This window comes from Crinia signifera, chromosome 3 (genome assembly GCF_055691185.1).
Source record: "Crinia signifera chromosome 3, ASM5569118v1, whole genome shotgun sequence".
Classification (NCBI taxonomy): Eukaryota; Metazoa; Chordata; class Amphibia; order Anura; family Myobatrachidae; genus Crinia; species Crinia signifera.
This window is the reverse complement of record NC_139219.1, coordinates 117846831-117864876: the sequence shown is the minus strand read 5'-3', so window position 1 is coordinate 117864876 and position 18046 is coordinate 117846831. Positions and strand designations below refer to the sequence as shown.

Sequence of the window (18046 nt, the reverse complement as noted above, 5' to 3'; positions counted from 1 at the left end):
GTCCCCTTATCTTCTCTATTACTACTCCAGCCTGCCCCTGCTTCCGACTACTGCTCCCAGCCTGTCCCCTTATCCACACTACTACTACTCCAGCCTGCCCCTGCTTCCCACTACTGCTCCTAGCCTGTCCCGTTATCTTCACTATTACTACTCCAGCCTGCCCCTGCTTCCCACTACTGCTCCTAGCCTGTCCCCTTATCTTCTCTTTTACTACTCCAGCCTGCCCCTGCTTCCCACTACGGCTCCTAGCCTGTCCCCTTATCTTCTCTATTACTACTCCAGCCTGCCCCTGCTTCCCACTACTGTTTCTAGCCTGTCCCCTTATCCACACTACTATTACTCCAGCCGGCCCCTGCTTCCCACTACTGCTCCTAGCCTGTCCCCTTATCTTCTCTATTACTACTCCAGCCTGCCCCTGCTTCCCACTACTGTTTCTAGCCTGTCCCTTTATCTTCTCTATTACTACTCCAGCCTGCCCCTGCTTCCCACTACGGCTCCTAGCCTGTCCCCTTATCTTCTCTATTACTACTCCAGCCTGCCCCTGCTTCCCACTACTGCTCCTAGCCTGTCCCTTTATCTGCACTACTACTCCAGCCTGCCCCTGCTTCCCACTACTGCTCCTAGCCTGTCCCCTTATCCACACTACTATTACTCCAGCCTGCCTCTGCTTCCGACTACTGCTCCCAGCCTGCCCCCTGCTCCCCTCCAGGCCTCACTGTACAGTACCCACCCATAGCCACTATCCGCTCAAACCCCTGGCTTCCAGTATATACCTCTCTGACTTGTACACAACCGACAATATCCCTGCCCCCCCAGGAACATACACTGTCCATGCTACCCCAAGTCCTCCTAGCCACAGTACCCCCACCCCAGGGACATATACTTTCCACACTTTTTTGTGTGTGTGGAGCTCAATGTGTTTTTATTTTATTTCTGTGGGGGCTAATGGTTAATGTTTGCCCTGTCAGGGGTCAATGTATTTATTTTACCTGTTTGGGCTATCAGTAAATATCATTGTTTTCTATTTGAGCCAGTGTTTTATCTGGGGGGGAGAGGGGTGACAATGTGTTTATTCCTGTGGGGGGCAAATTGATTTTGATGTTTTTTTTTTCCTGCTGGTGCAAATGTGTTTGTATTTTCCTGCGGGGCCAGTCCATATATTTGGTGCACGGCCATGCACCAGGGCAGTGTAATGGCATTAGCATATAGCTGCAGATGCAACTGCAGCAAAAGTTGCAAGAAAGGCCGCAACTGCATGCAACCTGGAATTCTACCCTATAAGTAGGGATCCCGCCCCCTTTCACAGACCCCACCCCCTCAGCAGACTCCACCCCCATTAGGGCTGCTTTCATAAATTTCCCGGGCTGGTTTTTCATCCCAATCCGCCCCTGGAGACAAAACACTAGCCAATCTGGTGTCACCTGTTACTTGTGAAACATAGCCTGTACATTTCAATCTCTGGGTGTGTTGCTGCAATCGCCATTTTATCATGTAACGGGTGACATTCTATGATATGCGCTAAATGCGCATGTTTAAATCGCACCCTGTATCGCCGCAAATCGCCTATTTAGAAATCGCATTTTTCAGCCTAAATGCGCATATTTAATGTGATGCGCATTGGAGGCTGAAAAGTGCGAATAGGGGCGATTTGCGGCGATGTGGTGCGCTGGTTTTAGTCCTGAAAATGTGCGATTTTCATGTGTGAAAATCGCACATTTGCAGGACAGCGCAAGGTGTAAAAAAAAAAACCAGCGCGGGGTCCCCCGCCCGAGTGTAACCAGCCCCGGGCTCACTGAGCCGGTGCTGGTGACATAAAATCAGGGTCCCCGACAAATAGGGGTCCCCTTGATTTTATGAAACCAGCACCAGACTCAAGGTCCGGCGCTGGTTCCCAAAATACGGGGGACAAAGTGACTAGGGGTCCCCCGTATTTTAAGAACCAGCACCGGACACAACCAGCCAGCAGGGTAATGCCACAGCCGGGGAGAGACTTTTTATACAAGTCCCCCCGGCCAAAGCATTAACCCCCTGGCTGGTCAGCATGGGCAGGGGTCCTGGGGAAGTGGGGACCCCCCCAATGAAGGGGTCCCCCCCCTCCAGGACTTACCAGCCCATGCTGATAGTCCGGGGCTGTCCTCCATGCCCCTGGGCTGTGGGCATGGAGCTGATGAATTGTGTAAAAAAAGAAGTAAAACTATTGTTTTACACTGGCGAACTATCAGTCCCAGCAAGCCTCCCCCGCATGCTGGGACTTGGGGAACCACAAGTCCCAGCATGCGGGGCATTAAAGGGCCCGCTGGCACTTGTAGTTCTGCAGTGTAAAAAATAGTGCACAAAATCACACTGACACCCTGAAAAATAAAACTTTAATACACACAAAACACACTGATACTTACCTACCTTGAGCCCGTAGGTCGGTCCCTGGATCCTGGATTCGTCCTCCGGGGCTCCAGGGCAGAAGAGTCCGGTTCCGGGGCCTTGGTCCTGGTTCCGGGGCTGGTCCTGGGGTTCTGGGGCTCCTGGCGTGAAGAATCCGGGGTCTGGGATCCGTGGTAGTCCAGAGGGGTACCTAAGGAGGAAAATCCTACTCACCTGCTCCCCGGCGGCGACCTCCGGGGACAGCGCTGCTCCCGACTGGTACCCGGCTTCAAGGAGTTGGTCCGGCGCTGAGATGTTGCTCCCTCGACGTCTCTGAACAGAATGATTTCTCGGCCAATCAGGAGCCGAGAAAGTCGGCTCCTGATTGGCCAGAAATCATTCTGAATATAGACGCCGACGGAGTAACATCTCTGCTCTGGATGCGCTGAGATGTTACTCCGTCGGCGTCTATATTCAGAATGATTTCTGGCCAATCAGGAGCCGACTTTCTCGGCTCCTGATTGGCCGAGAAATCATTCTGTTCAGAGACGTCGAGGGAGCAACATCTCAGCGCCGGACCAACTCCTTGAAGCCGGGTACCAGTCGGGAGCAGCGCTGTCACCGGAGGTCGCCGCCGGGAGCAGGTGAGTAGGATTTTCCTCCTTAGGTACCCCTCTGGACTACCACGGATCCCGGACCCCGGATTCTTCACGCCAGGAGCCCCGGAACCCCAGGACTAGCCCCGGAACCAGGACCAAGGCCCCGGAACCGGACTCTTCTGCCCTGGAGCCCCGGAGGACGAATCCAGGATCCAGGGACCGACCTACGGGCTCAAGGTAGGTAAGTATCAGTGTGTTTTGTGTGTATTAAAGTTTTATTTTTCAGGGTGTCAGTGTGATTTTGTGCACTATTTTTTACACTGCAGAACTACAAGTGCCAGCGGGCCCTTTAATGCCCCGCATGCTGGGACTTGTGGTTCCCCAAGTCCCAGCATGCGGGGGAGGCTTGCTGGGACTGATAGTTCGCCAGTGTAAAACAATAGTTTTACTTCTTTTTTTACACAATTCATCAGCTCCATGCCCACAGCCCAGGGGCATGGAGGACAGCCCCGGACTATCAGCATGGGCTGGTAAGTCCTGGAGGGGGGGGACCCCTTCATTGGGGGGGTCCCCACTTCCCCAGGACCCCTGCCCATGCTGACCAGCCAGGGGGTTAATGCTTTGGCCGGGGGGACTTGTATAAAAAGTCTCTCCCCGGCTGTGGCATTACCCTGCTGGCTGGTTGTGTCCGGTGCTGGTTCTTAAAATACGGGGGACCCCTAGTCACTTTGTCCCCCGTATTTTGGGAACCAGCGCCGGACCTTGAGTCTGGTGCTGGTTTCATAAAATCAAGGGGACCCCTATTTGTCGGGGACCCTGATTTTATGTCACCAGCACCGGCTCAGTGAGCCCGGGGCTGGTTACACTCGGGCGGGGGACCCCGCGCTCGTTTTTTTTTTACATTTAACCATTTGTTTTATTTTTTACAGCAGAACCCTGCACGGAACATTGCGATCTGTGCAGGGTTCTGCCTAATTCGCCTAACAGACCCAGGTCTGAAATTAGTGCGATAATTAGTCACTTAAATAATGCGATGTGCAAATGCGCATAGCATTAAATAAGCGACTTGTATACTTTTCTGTGCGCAAACATCTGGATGCGATAAAAATGCGAATTAATCTCGCATTTTTATTCACCAGACCTTTACGCACAAAATATGCGATTTCAGCCCCTGTGCGCATCCCATTAAATCTGCGATTTAATGGGAAAATGCGATATCGCCATTTTGTGGTCTAATTACCGCAAAATAACGATACTCGCAGCGCTTAGAATGTCACCCTTCATGTCGACCCTCACTGCTCAGTGAGGCATTTTGATGGTTTGTCACATTGGATTGTTGTTGTTGTCCTTTGCATAGCCATCCCCCTGGATATGAAACATAAGCATCAGCTTTGTCCTTAATATTGTTAAAAAATGCATTGTTGTCTGTCTTCATTTATACACAAATCACTCTTTCAGAATACAGGAATGATATGTGTTTGGATTATGCATAATCTTCATTTGTCCGTGATATTGTTTGATATGTGTCAAATGTATGGACAGACTGGCATTTCCTGTTTGGGGTGTGGTTCATTCATGGAACTAAAAGCAGGTGTCACTCATGTATTTATATTTGTTCTGGATCTTTTTGCATGATGTTTTTGGACCTTACATGTACTTGTATTTATCACCTTATTGGGAGCTCTTGAAGAAATTGCACATGTGCCTTCAGTTTTTAATTTGGTTTACTGTGGTGGTAGTATCCCATAGCAACAGCAGTGTGCTTTATAGCCACTACATACAAATTTTTAACCCGAGAAATATGCAAATTTACTCGCTACATGCAGTCCTATGTTAGTGATATTTTGATCCATTACTGTGTGCCAATCATGTTAAAGCATTATCTATGCTGTTTCATTTGTATGTTTAATTATGTAGATGCGATTTTATGAGTGCTCTTGGAATGAGGGTGACATGTTCACCTTTTGTTTGTGTGTCATATTTATGGGTTATCATAATTGTGAGCCTAATCTTGTTTTGTGGTTCGTTACTTCTGTTTTCAGCTGCACTGGAGAAAGCATCCAAGCCAGCTTCTCCCTCAGCATCATCAGTCTCTGGCCAGTCTCTGGTAAACAGGCGTAGGTCACGTCAAGGCCAGCAAGACCCCTCACCTGTTACAGTCACTGCTCCTGCTCGGAGATCACGTTCTCGTCCATCATCTGAGGCACTACCTGAGTCAATCACTGCAGATGTTGTTCCAGGTCTGTTTAGAATTTATGCCGTTTGCAACTTATTATAACTGTATGTGTCTCTCTCTCTCTCTCTATCTATATATCTATATATCTATATATTTATATATTATGACACCTATACCAAATTGTGTCACATAACTTGTTAAGGTCAATTTGGGCATTTTACTAATAAGTGATGTTTTTTCCACATTTCAACAGCCCCGCGTGGCCGTAGTCAGCCAGTCACTTCAGGGTCACACCGTATGTGGGAATCAATTGAGGACGAACCAGCTGGCACTTTCTTTGATGTTCATACAGGTAAATGTCATTGTAGTTATGTGTCCAGCTGCCAAACAGTGTGTGTGCTCTCTCTCTCTCTCTCTCTCACACTCTCTTTCTCTCTCTCTCACTCTCTCGCACTCTCACACTCTATCTCTATATATATATATATATATATATATATACTCTGTATTGTAAACATTAGTACAACTGCCATCACAATGGCCCTTATTCTGATCTATGCGGCCGGAGCCGCATACGTTGCTCCGGCCGCACAAACCAATCCCCGCCTACAAGACGGATCGCCACGGCCGTCCGTACGCGGACGGCTGGCGATCCGCATGAAAATGGTGGGGCGTACGCCTCCACCATGGTGGGAGCTGCCCCCTGCATTCGATGGTCGACGACCATCGAAGGCAGGGCCGCACGCTCCCCCCGCTCACGCAAGCTTAGACCACACGGACAATCGTCCGTGTGAAAGCTTGTATGGGGGTGGAGAGCTGACATCCGGCGATGTCAGCTTTCCGCCCCCATCACTGGCGTCATAGCCTCATTACCATGCATACGCCCCGCGTTTGCATGGGAACGCCCATGAAACGCGGGGCGTATGCATAGGGAAATGAGGCTATTAAGCCCCTCACGCCCCTATACGCCCCCTTTGCGGCGTATAAAATTTATGTGCGGCGATTTCGCCTGCACATGCGCAGAGTGACCTCTGCGCATGTGCAGAGTGAAAACATCGGCGGTACGGCCGCACACGGGCCGTACCGCCTAGTTCAGAATAAGGGCCAATGTTCTTTGCCTCACACAGCATCACATCCTGCTGCGCCAACTAGCCGTGTACGTAAATCGGCCCCCTCCACAACTGTATCAGTGGCCCCTCGGGACCGTGAAGCAGAAGACCTTAACTCATGTAAATGGATTTTTAATCATTCATTTCTAACATTCAAGCATGTGTCCCTACATTGATCGAATGTATTTTTAATGTGTACAATGTTGTGTTTACATTTAGCAAGAACATTGGCACCACAGTCTCCACCAGCACTTGGGCCTATGAGAATCCAGGCACCGGTGTTAACTCCACCACGTCAAGTGACACAGCAGCCAGACCAAGGTATAAATCGTATTTTTACATAAAGTCACATTTGCAACAAAAGATTATTACATTGGCATGTTCAGGAGGAACACAATGCTCCACCTCTGGGCTTCAATCTCATTTGTGATTCACATCACCTTTGTCCAACATCTTAATAGCTAATGTAGCTAATTCAGCACAGGTGATTACAATCATACAACAATCGTTAAGGGTAGAAACATTGATTAATGCTCCTCACGGAGTGTGAAATGTTCGGTGATATTTTTATTGGATGCAGTGAATGCCAGGACAATGCTGTTATGGGCAACCAAACTAAGTTCCTCTAGGACTAAGATGCATTTTACCTAAACATGTTTTTAACGCTATAAAAGGATGACCTTGCGGCCTGTAACTGCATTAGCCATCCGCAATGGCCATATGTTCATATTGTTGTCACATGTGGATAATGTTAAGGCATGCAGCAATGTGTACTATTACATCATCGGAAGGGCGAAAATTAACATGTGTGTAATGAAAACTCTAATACTCATAGGGTTTTTTTGAAAAGTTAAAACATGTGTTACATGTACTACTTTTTAACCTTTCTAACGACACTGTAATGATAGATTCTCTCCAGAGTACTGACAAATAACAATGTCCAGATGCTAATTTAATGTGTCACTATTTTAGGTGTAGACATTCCGGAGCCGCCAGAAACCACACAATCTGCAGAGGAGCCTGCCTACAGGCAGTATTTGCGGACAATGACTCCATCAACTCCCCAACCTCAAAGGCCACATAGTCCCCAACTAACATTCAGCCCAGATCCTAGTGAGCCTGTTGCTGGTGGTGCAGCAGATTTTTTCTCAAATTGGTCTGGCCACCAAGCTAGATGTGTGGAAGCCCTGAGGGAGCAGGGCAAACACCTGCAGGAAATTGGGAAACAAAGTGCCCACATGGTCAAAACAATGGCAGTGCTCCATAAAGACACACGCCGAATGATGAAATGTATGTCTGAATCTAGGGTGGACCAGCTGCATTACCAAACCAGAATGGTGACCTTGATGGAATCCCTGTGCCAGCAGCAAACCGCCCAGACTCGTTGTTTGGAAGATATCTCTGTGGCCTTCCGTGAGAGAAATATAATGGCAGCAAGAGAGGCCACACCTTCCCAAAGTAGCAGTGCTACGCCTCTAAGCACCCCACTCCCTTCACCCCCACGCCAGACAAGGCTACGGAAATCCCAAAGTGCTTCAAGTGGCAAACAAATTGAAAAGAAAAAACGTGGGGACAAATAATTTAGTTTGGGAACCACAAATTAATGTTGTGCTATTATTTTGTTTATTTTTAACAGTAAAAGGTTGAACAAACTACTTGTATCTGTCTGAATTTATTTGTAAAGTACAACACGGCAAAAACCAAAAAAAAAAACCACACACCACAATCTTGGTACACACCCCCCCCCCCCAAAAAAAAAAAAAACAGCAATTGAGAACATTAGAAATGGCCACCTATTAGCATTAGCAGCTTACTTTCCTTTTTGTAGTGACACATTAGTCAATATAGAAGTATGTGACCAAAGTATTAAGTTAAAATTGTATTGTCCCATCGTGGCTGCTGAAATACACCTAGAAATAGACCTTAAAAAGAAAGTGTGAAAATATTCGTGTTTTAAGGTCCAATTCGTAGGCATATACGACTTGTAAATTGAAATTTCACGAATACGACTGGGTAGTAGATAAGGAAAATACGTTTGCCCTGTGTTAAAAATTCACGAATTCTATCGATGGTGTACTCTGTCGTATTCATTCTTATTCGTAGATTTCAATACGACAACTACCTTACGACATCACGATTTCTACAATACACCTAGTACGATTTCACACATATTAACCATAGTAACTAAGGAAAACCCGAATACGACAAGATTTTACGATTTCACACCGAGAAATACGATTTTTTCCCACGATTTTTCTTTAGTAAATGTCCCCCTTAATATCTACTGTATCAAGAAGAAGTTACATCAATAAATAACAATTTTAAACACACTTAACTGTTGAAATCTGTTCATGTAGATTTTCAACAGAAAGATATAGTGATAATACAATTTCAATATCAATATACTTGTACTAAAATTTCAATATACTTGTACTAAAAATTGCCAGTATTATATTTATTATCGTTGGCAATTAGTCTACTTAAACGAGGAGATAAGGAGAATAATTCTGCTGCACACAATGTAAAAAATAGGGTACACAGAAGTGCTTGCTGGCTGACTGTAATTATACCCCCAATATCATAATAGATGGGATATAAATCTGCACACAATGTAATGAAAATAAGGTACACAGAAGTGTTTGCTGGCTGACTGTAATTATACTCCCAATATAATAATAAATGTGATATAAATCAGCCAAGGTGACCCAATAAAGATAAGAAAGGAGACGAAATCTCTACTATACCTTTCCCACCGCTGCTTCTTGCCCGGCACCGTTTACTTCTAGGCAAGTGAGCGAGTGGTAGTGATATAATTGCCTAGGTGGAGTTTTTAGAGGATATCTCCTGTCCAGGGTATTGACACACAGTCCCCTGATAGACTAAGTCCAGTGCAGGGAGCTGTTTTAGTCAGATAGTCTGGATGGGTGTATCCTAAATACAGAAAGTATAGAATAATGTAATGGGCTCCCCTCCAACAGAGCGCTGCTTTCCCCCACTTGCCAACGGGCAGAGGTAGAGAATGAGCGGCCCTAATGTAGTTTGGTCCAATACCAGAAAAAAGATAAAGTATTGACCATTAATAATGGTCAAGAAAAAATGGGTCACCCTGGTTACCTTGATTCCTGTGAGATATATTTCTCCAAGGTATAGCCGCACAGGTAGTTTCTCCTATAGATGGTATCTCTGCCAATTATAGCCGCTTTATCTGGGTGTAATTAGCCCGCTGCCTGTGAGCGTTCCTCTGTATGCTCAGTGAACCCAGAATTGCAGTCCACTGGTCACAGGACCGCGTTTGAGTGGAACCGCAGAGTTTGCAAAGAAGTGTCCTGTGATGTGGATATCTCAGTAATAGTCTCAGAAAGGTGGCAGAGACTGTCATTATATGTCTAGCATTGTTTAGTAATCCCAGGGACCACGGTGGGGAGCCCGAAGTTGTCAGGTGTGTGTCTTAGCCCGGGCAGACAACTGTGAAACAGGCGCTCCAAGAGACGCCGGCTGATGTCCTTTAGCCGCCGGGCCACAGTCAGGGATAGCAGAGTGTGTCAGGATAGACTCTGCAGGCAAGATGGTAAGAAAAAGTTCTCTCTCCTCTGTTTAGTAGAAGATGCGTTTTAGCTGATGCAAAAATGCTGCCGAGGTCGGCAGAAGTAGATTGAATGTAACAAGTGTAATAGCTTGTTACTAGCCACTGCCGTAGTCGGCAGGGATATGACAAGTGTAATCACTTGCTACCAGACGGACCGTTTCGCTGCTGCTTCATCAGTGGGTGTGCTAGGAGATTGTGTCAGTTTAAATACTTTGAATAGCCAATCCCGTGTGTCTGCCTAATTACCTCTAATTAATGCACCATATGCAGGCTTGTAGCAGTCTGAGAGGGAAATCTAATTTGCATAACAGGAAAGTGTACATTTAAACGCTGATTTAGAGATGCAGTATTGTTTTATATACATCCGTTGTAATTAATCATTTTATAGTAAGTTAGAACAAGCAAAAAGAACAAAACCGCGTGGTTATGAACTCCATGATAGATAAATTCTATAGATACGTTTTATATTTGTAGATGAAATAATACGTGTTTAGGTGTTGTAAGTGAAAAGTAAGAGATAGCAGAAGGTGCTAATATATTGAATATTGTGTTGTTCTTATTTTTGTGTCTATTTGATAAAAAAGTGATCTCAGAAAAAATAGTGTGGATTGGATAGTGTGTATGGGCCAAATAGAAAAAATGGCGCATCGATCTAATTAGAGTAGACTGTGTAATAATTATGTTTATATAGTGCTGGATTACTTAAATAACGCTTGGACCAATATGTACAGTGAGAAGAATTTACTTCTATACATAGGCAGAGAAATAAAACTGAAAAAAAAAAAAGGGGGTGCAAAAAATTATATATTTATAAATGGTGAAAGTGCAACAAAAATTTTTTTTTATGAAATATAAAAAGATATATAAAAATAGGTGAAGTGAATATATTCACTAGATTAGGTGACTAATAGTAATGATGTAATATCAAATATGTATATAGTTTTACTATTAATATTTAGAATTATGCATGTTAAATAGTATCCTGTTTAAATGTACTCTTGTCCACTTTATTACTTTGCAGGATATAGTAAATATTTCTTAGTGCTCCTTATCCTGCTGGTGTGATCCATAAATTTTACTATATATGGACGAATAAATGGAAAATTATATATTAACCGTACTCGGGAGTGGTGGCTTAAATAATTATAATAATATCATAATCGTTTTAATTCCATTGTGATCAGCATAAGAATAATAGAATATTCTACATGTATGGCCAATTACACAATCTCCTAGTACCAGTATTAAATACAAACAATGATTTGAAATAAAAAGGGGCTGAGGAATTTAGGAAGTAGGTATCCTAAATATGTGTCTGTGTAGTAGATATCCTCAAGTAGTGATACATGTTACCCCCAGAAAGGTTTAATTGGAATATGAATTTATCCTAGAAAGGAGCTGTAGTTGGTATATTCATTCAATCCAAATGGGCTCACAGAATTAAGTTGGAAATTCCACTTGCATTCTTGTTTCAGTAGTTCCCTTGTGAGGTTGCCTCCTCTTATGCCTAATCTCACATGTTGTAGACCAAATGCTTTGAGACCAACAGATGTCCCATGATGGTAAGTCAGGAAGTGGCGTGCAACTGATGTAAGTTTCCTCATTTTGGTTAGGTCTGTCTTGGCATTCCTAATATTGCCAGCATGCTCTAGTATTCGTTGTTTGAAAGCTCTGGTTGTCATGCCAACATATTTTAGTTTGCATGGACATTCCAGGCAGTATACGACACCCATTGTGTTGCAACTCATGAACTGCTTGACTAGCAGATTCTTGCCATATCGATTTCTCACTGTGTCTGTTTTGCAGATAAACTCGCATGCTTTGCAATTGTTGCACGGGTATGTACCTCTTATTTTAGGTTCTCTTCTGGATATCCTGGAAAAGTGGCTTTGGACTAATCTATCTTTAAGATTCCTTGCTCTCTTTCAACTAAAGGAGGGCTTCTCAGGTAATGCTTTTTTAAGATCATGGTCATTGAGTAGAATCGGCCAATGTTTAACAACAATTTTTTGGAGATCTTTCCATTCGGAGCAAAATTCTGTGACAAAACGGACAACTGATTCTTCTTCAGATGGTTTCTCTTTTTCGAAGATAAGGTCTTCTCTCTTGGTTTTGAGGGCCAGTTTGCTGTAACCTCTTTCTTGGAGTCGGGTTGTAAGTTCTGAGCTTTTTGCTAGAAAGGTTTCCCTTGTGGTACAGTTCCGCCTTAGCCTCAAGAATTCTCCTTTGGGGAGATTGCGAATAGTTGGAGGGAAATGTGCACTTTGTTCATGCAGAAGACTTTTGGTGGAAGTTTCCTTTCTATAGAGCTCTGTATGTAGGTAACCAGTACTAGAGCTATATATGTGTAGGTCCAGAAACGTGGCTTAGTTTTTGCTGATGTTGTAGGTGAGTCTAAGATTAAGACTATTGTTATTCAGCATATTGATGAATTCCATCAGTTCCTTTTCTTCCCCTTGCCATATCATCAGTATATCATCAATATACCTTATCCAACTGATGACATGGTTGGTCAGTCTTTCATTTGTATCAGTGAACACATGTTCCCCCGAGGCCTGCCATCCCCCTTCTCAGCCGATGTCCTGAGGGTGCCCCAAGGCCTGCCAACCCCCCTCTCAGGTCCCCCCGTCCGGCCTGGGGAGAAGGAGCAGCAGTGACCGGCCTGGGGGAGAGAGGGAGCAGCGGTGCCCTGCCGGGGAGACCGTAAGCAGCAGCTCCCGGCCGGGCAGAATTTGAGCAGTGTGGCGTCCGGCATGGGGGAGAGGGAGCAGTGGGTCCCGGCCGGGGAGATAGTAAGCAGCGGCTCCCGGCCGGGCAGAATTTGAGCAGTGTGGCGTCCGGCATGGGGGAGAGGGAGCAGCGGGTCCCGGCCGGGGAGATAGTAAGCAGCGGCGCCCGGCCGGGCAGAAGGTGAGCAGCGGTGCCGGCAAGGGGGAGAGTGGAGCAGTGGGAGAAAAGGAGCAGCGGCATGATCATCTGGCCTTGGGGAGAGAGGCAGCAGTGGTGCGTGCCTGGCCAGGGAGAGAGGGAGACCTGCCTCCTCTCCTATCACTTCACCCTGTCACCTCATCTCACTATCATCACTTAATTCTCTCACCCCTTTCCCTGTCACCTCACCCACCCCATCACTTCAAGCCTTTATCACCTCACCACCTCTAGCCCCCCGTTACATCACCCCCTTAAGCCCGGTCACCTCCCCACCTCTAGCCCCCCGTTACCTCACCCCATCACCCCCTTAAGCCCGGTCACCTCACCCCTTCTCACCCCGCCATTCCCTCAAACCCTCCTATATCCCCTGCATCACCAGTGTGATAGAGCACAGGCCACAGGTTGAGGTGAGTTCATCAGGAGTGTGATATAGCGCAGATCGCAGTGTGATAGAGAGTGCAAGCCTTGGGGATAGAGCGCAGTGTGGGGGGAGTTCATCAGTGTGATATACCACAGGCCTCAGGGTAAGGGAGTGCATTAGTGTGATAGAGAGCGCAAGCCTTGGGGTAAGAGGACACATCAGTGGGAAATAATGCAGGCCACAGGTTGAGGTGAGTTCATCACTGTGATAGAGCGCAGGCCGTAGGGTAAGGGAGTGCGTTAGTGTGATAGAGAGCGCAAGCCTTGGGGTAAGGAAACATGTTTATAGTGTTTGAGGGGATGGGGGCCCCAGAGATATCAGTGTATGGGGCCCCAAACATTCTGTTGCCAGCCCTGGCTAGAGGTGGTGAGGTGATGGAGGCTTGAAGTGATGGGGTGGGTGAGGTGACAGGGAAAGCGGTGAGAGAATTAAGTGATGATAGTGAGATGAGGTGACAGGGTGAAGTGATAGGAGAGGAGGCAGGTCTCCCTCTCTCCCTGGCCAGGCACGCACCACTGCTGCCTCTCTCCCCCAGGCCAGATGATCATGCCGCTGCTCCTTCTCTCCCACTCTCCCCTCTCTACCATGCTGGGAGCCGCTACTCACCTTCTGACCGGCCAGGAGCCGCTGCTTACTGTCTCCCCGGCCGGGCACCACTGCTCCCCTCTCCCCCTTGCCGGGCACCGCTGCTCACCTTCTGCCCGGCCGGGAGCCGCTGCTTACTATCTCCCCGGCCAGGAACTGCTGCTCCCTCTCCCCCATGCCGGACGCCACACTGCTCAAATTCTGCCCGGCCGGGAGCCGCTGCTTACTATCTCCCCGGCCGGGACCCGCTGCTCCCTCTCCCCCATGCCAGACGCCACACTGCTCAAATTCTGCCCGGCCGGGAGCTGCTGCTTACGGTATCCCCGGCGGGGTACCGCTGCTCCCTTTCTCCCCCAGGCCAGTCGCTGCTGCTCCTTCTCCCCAGGCCGGAAGGGGGACCTGAGAAGGGGGTTGGCAGGCCTTGGGGCACCCTCAGGACATCGGCTGAGAAGGGGGATGGCAGGCCTCGGGGCCCCTCAGGACGTCGGGGCCCGAGACGCCTGTCCCCCTTGACCCCCCCTGTCGCCGGGCCTGTGTATAGGGGGTATAGAGGGGCAAGTGGCATAGTGCTGATTATATATGAGGTAGAGAGGGGGCAGTGGTATAGTACTGGATATATATACAGTATATATATATATATATATGGGGTATATAGGGAAGTGGTATAGTGCTGGGTATAAAGAGGGTATAGAGGGGACAATGGCATAGTGCTGGGGATATAGGGGCAGTGGTATAGTTATGAGTATATAGGGGGTATAGAGGGGGCAATGGTACATTGCTAGGTATATATGGGGCAGTGGTATAGTGCAGGGTATATAGGGGCAGTGGTATAGTGCTGGGTATATAGGGGCAGTAGTATAGTGCTGGGTATATAGGGGGGCAATGGTACAATTATTTCATGTTATACTGTATAATTCCCTTTGCATATCTGCACTGCTGCACTGTATGCTGCACATATTTGCCTGACAAAAAGTACATTAAGTTTAAGATTTAAGTTTTGTTACTAGAGATGGGCAACACGGATCATTAAGCTAAACCGGGATCCGTCAGATCTCTCGGTGAAAAGATGCGATTCTTTTAGACGGTTCCTCGGCTCGCTTTAAAAAAAAAAGGGGGATATACATGACCGAGTAAAAACACTGATCGATGGATGGGTGCAGAATCGCCATCGATGGCAACCAACGATGGTGTCTGCACCGATGGCCATCCCTGGCAGCAGCAGCTAATCTTTCTATCACTTGTAGTCACACCACTGTACTCAGTCTCCAGAGGTAGTACATCTCAGCTGCCACAGGTGGCAGCACTGAGATAAGGAAAATGCACTGTAATGGTAAACGAAACTGAACCGGATCACCTTTTTGGGATCGGCGGCTCACTCGTTCTGGAATGGGCTCTGTTCAAAAGATCCGGTTAGTTCGCGAACGACCCATCTCTATTAGTTACATCTGGGTAGTTCACTTGAGACATACACTGATTGTTCTCTGTATTGATATTTTTAACAGGGTATTACAAGGGCAATCCCATGAGAACACTGGGCATTCTCAGGCTAATGAGGCCTTGATGGACATGCGGGGGGCAGGCAGCTTACATCACCAGATGTCAGCTGCCCGCCCTGTCCTCGCAAAAAGAGCCCGCCGTTTAGAGTCACTGGGTGACATTTAATGAAATTAGAGTTTCTCGCACTTTTCAAAATCGCACCATATCGCCGCAAATCACACTTTTTTTCCTGCATTTTTCCTGTGTAAATCGCATATTTAATGGGACGCGAATAAGCGGCTAAAAAGTGCGATATAGTGTGAATAGATGCGATGTGGTGCGAGATTATGACACATAAAACTGCGATTTAATGCGCCGGTCAGAGTCAGCAGGGGGCCAGTCACACCCAGCACTACCAGAGGAGCCAGGGGGAGAGGCAGCAGAGGTATGCTGAGAGGCAGCAGTGGCAGAGGGAAAGGCAGCAGTGTGGCAGGCAGCATGGCCACAGCAAGGCCAGCACAGGCTCCGGAGGAGCAGGCCCAGCAGGAGGAGGTGGAGGACCCTCTGGCATCCCCATCCCATTCTCTCACCCAGGATGTGTTCATCACCCAGAATGAGGAGGAGGGCCAGATCTCAGAGGTCGACTGGGGTGAAGTGAGGGAAGGTGGAGGTGAGGAGGAGGAGGAGGGGGAGACTGGCCTGGAGGAGGAGACGGACCTGGCCATGGAGGAGCTGGAGGAGGTGGGAGATACTGGCCGCACCCAAAGTGGCCGGAAGGTCATATTCGCCTATGAAGAGAATGCAGCATTAGTCAGGGCCATGATCCCTGTATATGAAAGGCTGCTGGGGAAACGCTATCATAAGTCCACTGCACAGCGTAAGAGGGCCATGTGGCTGTCCATTACTCAGGCCGTCAACGCAGTCAGCAACCACAAGCGCACTGTTCAAAATGTGAAGAATCGCTTCAATGACATTAAGAGGCACCTGAAGGCCAAAATGGCCGCTGAGGTCAAAGAGGCTACCTGCACTGGGGGAGGACCTGCAAAAGCAGTCTCTTTTACCACCTATGAGAAGAAACTGAAGAGGATCATACCGCCCAAGGTGCTTCCTGGCCTCCATGTGGCGGATACTGATAGGCCACCAACACCACCCAGAGCTGGTAAGTGTCCCAAATTTACAACTGACCCATACATTGCAATGTTTTTCTACTTATAATGCTCTCTTCTAATGTTAGCATAACAATAGTGCTGGTGTGGAACTACATATCTCAGCAAGGTCATTATAGATACAGGTAATGCTCATACATACAATCTGTTCATTATGCTGGGCCATGTAGTTCCACACCTGCTGCTTTTCCACAAATGTATACCAGTTTCTGTAGCAGCTTAACATGGATGTGAGACACTTAGGTGTCCTGGTGGTATACCATATACAGATGGGTCACGGTCCATCTTTGCTGGGGATGGCGCTGGCGTCGCCAGCCGCCATCCCCCGCCAGCGCCATGGCGATCGTGAGAAGGGGGCGCGCGCGCACGAGAGGCGCGCGCGCCCCCTTCCGACGGCGCTTCCAAACGTTTCCCCGGGTCCCCGCCGGCTTGCCGGCGGTAACCCGGGGTCCCCGCCGCCTGCCCGCATCCCCCCTAACCCCCCCCTAACCCCGTCCGTCTCCCTGAGGCGGAGACGGACAGGGTTTCCGCCACGCTAGCGACGGAGACTGAGACGCGCGTGCGCGTGAGACGCACGCGCGTCTCAGTCTCCTCGCTGGCGAGGCTGCTGGCGGGTCGCCAGCGCGTACGTTCTGGCGACCCGCCAGCAAGGATGTACAATGACCCATCTGTATGCCTATATACCAAACATATCATGGCAGTCGACAGTCCAATGCAATATTTTTAATGGCACTCAATCAGTTGTTCAAATGTTCAGAAATGCTGCCCATGCAAGGTCCATAAAGTCTGTCCATCTTTTCCTTTGCAGATCATCCATCCCGAAGTGCTCACGCACCGCAGCGCTCCATAAAAAGTGCCACAGATGCTGAACCTGCAGGTAAGGAGAAGCAAAAAATCACCATTACACATACACAATTGGCAACATTACATTCATATCCTGTTGCCACATGGCTACGGAAATGAATGTATGACAACCAGCCATCACTCTTATTACCAATGCTAGCATTACATGAGGTCACCGGGTACATGTGTACTTACATAATATCCATTGGTATGTGACATAACCCTCAGTACAGCTTAGTCACATCTAACTACACATAAACTGCACTATTATGCTTCAATACTTACCATTTTTTATGTATCCACAGGACCATCACAACTAGGGCAACACCCCACAACATCATCACAAATGGTTGAAGAAGATATGGAAATCATTCTACAGCCGGTGGACTCATGGGCACCTGAAGAAGAAAGCATGCCAACATCAGACACTCAGAATGCAGCAAGTGTGGTGACACCAAACCAACCCACACCCACCCCATCGACCCACACACCAATGACACCCACAGAAATTGCTAACTCATTGCATAACTTTAAAACTAGGCAGCTTGAGTTTATGGAGATGCAAAGTAGAGATGTGCGGGCTCGGATTTCAGAGATCCGAGCCCCCACGGACGTCATCATTCCGAGCCCGATTCCGAGCAGCGCTCGGAGATTCCCGCCTGACTCGGTCCGTCCGCGTGATTAGAACGTCATCTCCCGGCGTCGGATTTCGCGAGGCTTTATAAGCAGCTGCCGCGCCCCGCCATCTTCACTCCAGTCAAGTAGTGGGTTGGGAGAGGGTGTGTTGGTGCTGCTGCTGGGG

The 18046-nt window shown here is 47.8% G+C and overlaps 2 long non-coding RNA genes across 2 annotated transcripts in view; one reads left to right on the top strand and one right to left on the bottom strand.

Annotated features, from left to right (window-relative positions):
• The first annotated feature begins 4924 nt into the window (after positions 1 to 4924).
• LOC146062556 (uncharacterized) lies at positions 4925 to 7844 on the top strand. The gene is made up of 4 exons (XR_014471388.1): positions 4925 to 5197; positions 5387 to 5485; positions 6459 to 6560; positions 7212 to 7844. It is a non-coding gene; the product is annotated as an uncharacterized LOC146062556 (long non-coding RNA).
• A 9326-nt stretch (positions 7845 to 17170) lies between these two features.
• The window catches only part of LOC146062555 (uncharacterized), an 18044-nt gene continuing 17168 nt past the window's right edge, over positions 17171 to 18046 (bottom strand). Inside the window, exons 2-3 of the long non-coding RNA XR_014471387.1 lie at positions 17530 to 17642; positions 17171 to 17272 (exon numbers count right to left, since the gene is read on the bottom strand). This is a non-coding gene — a long non-coding RNA (uncharacterized LOC146062555). The remainder of the gene's footprint in view (positions 17273 to 17529; positions 17643 to 18046) is intronic.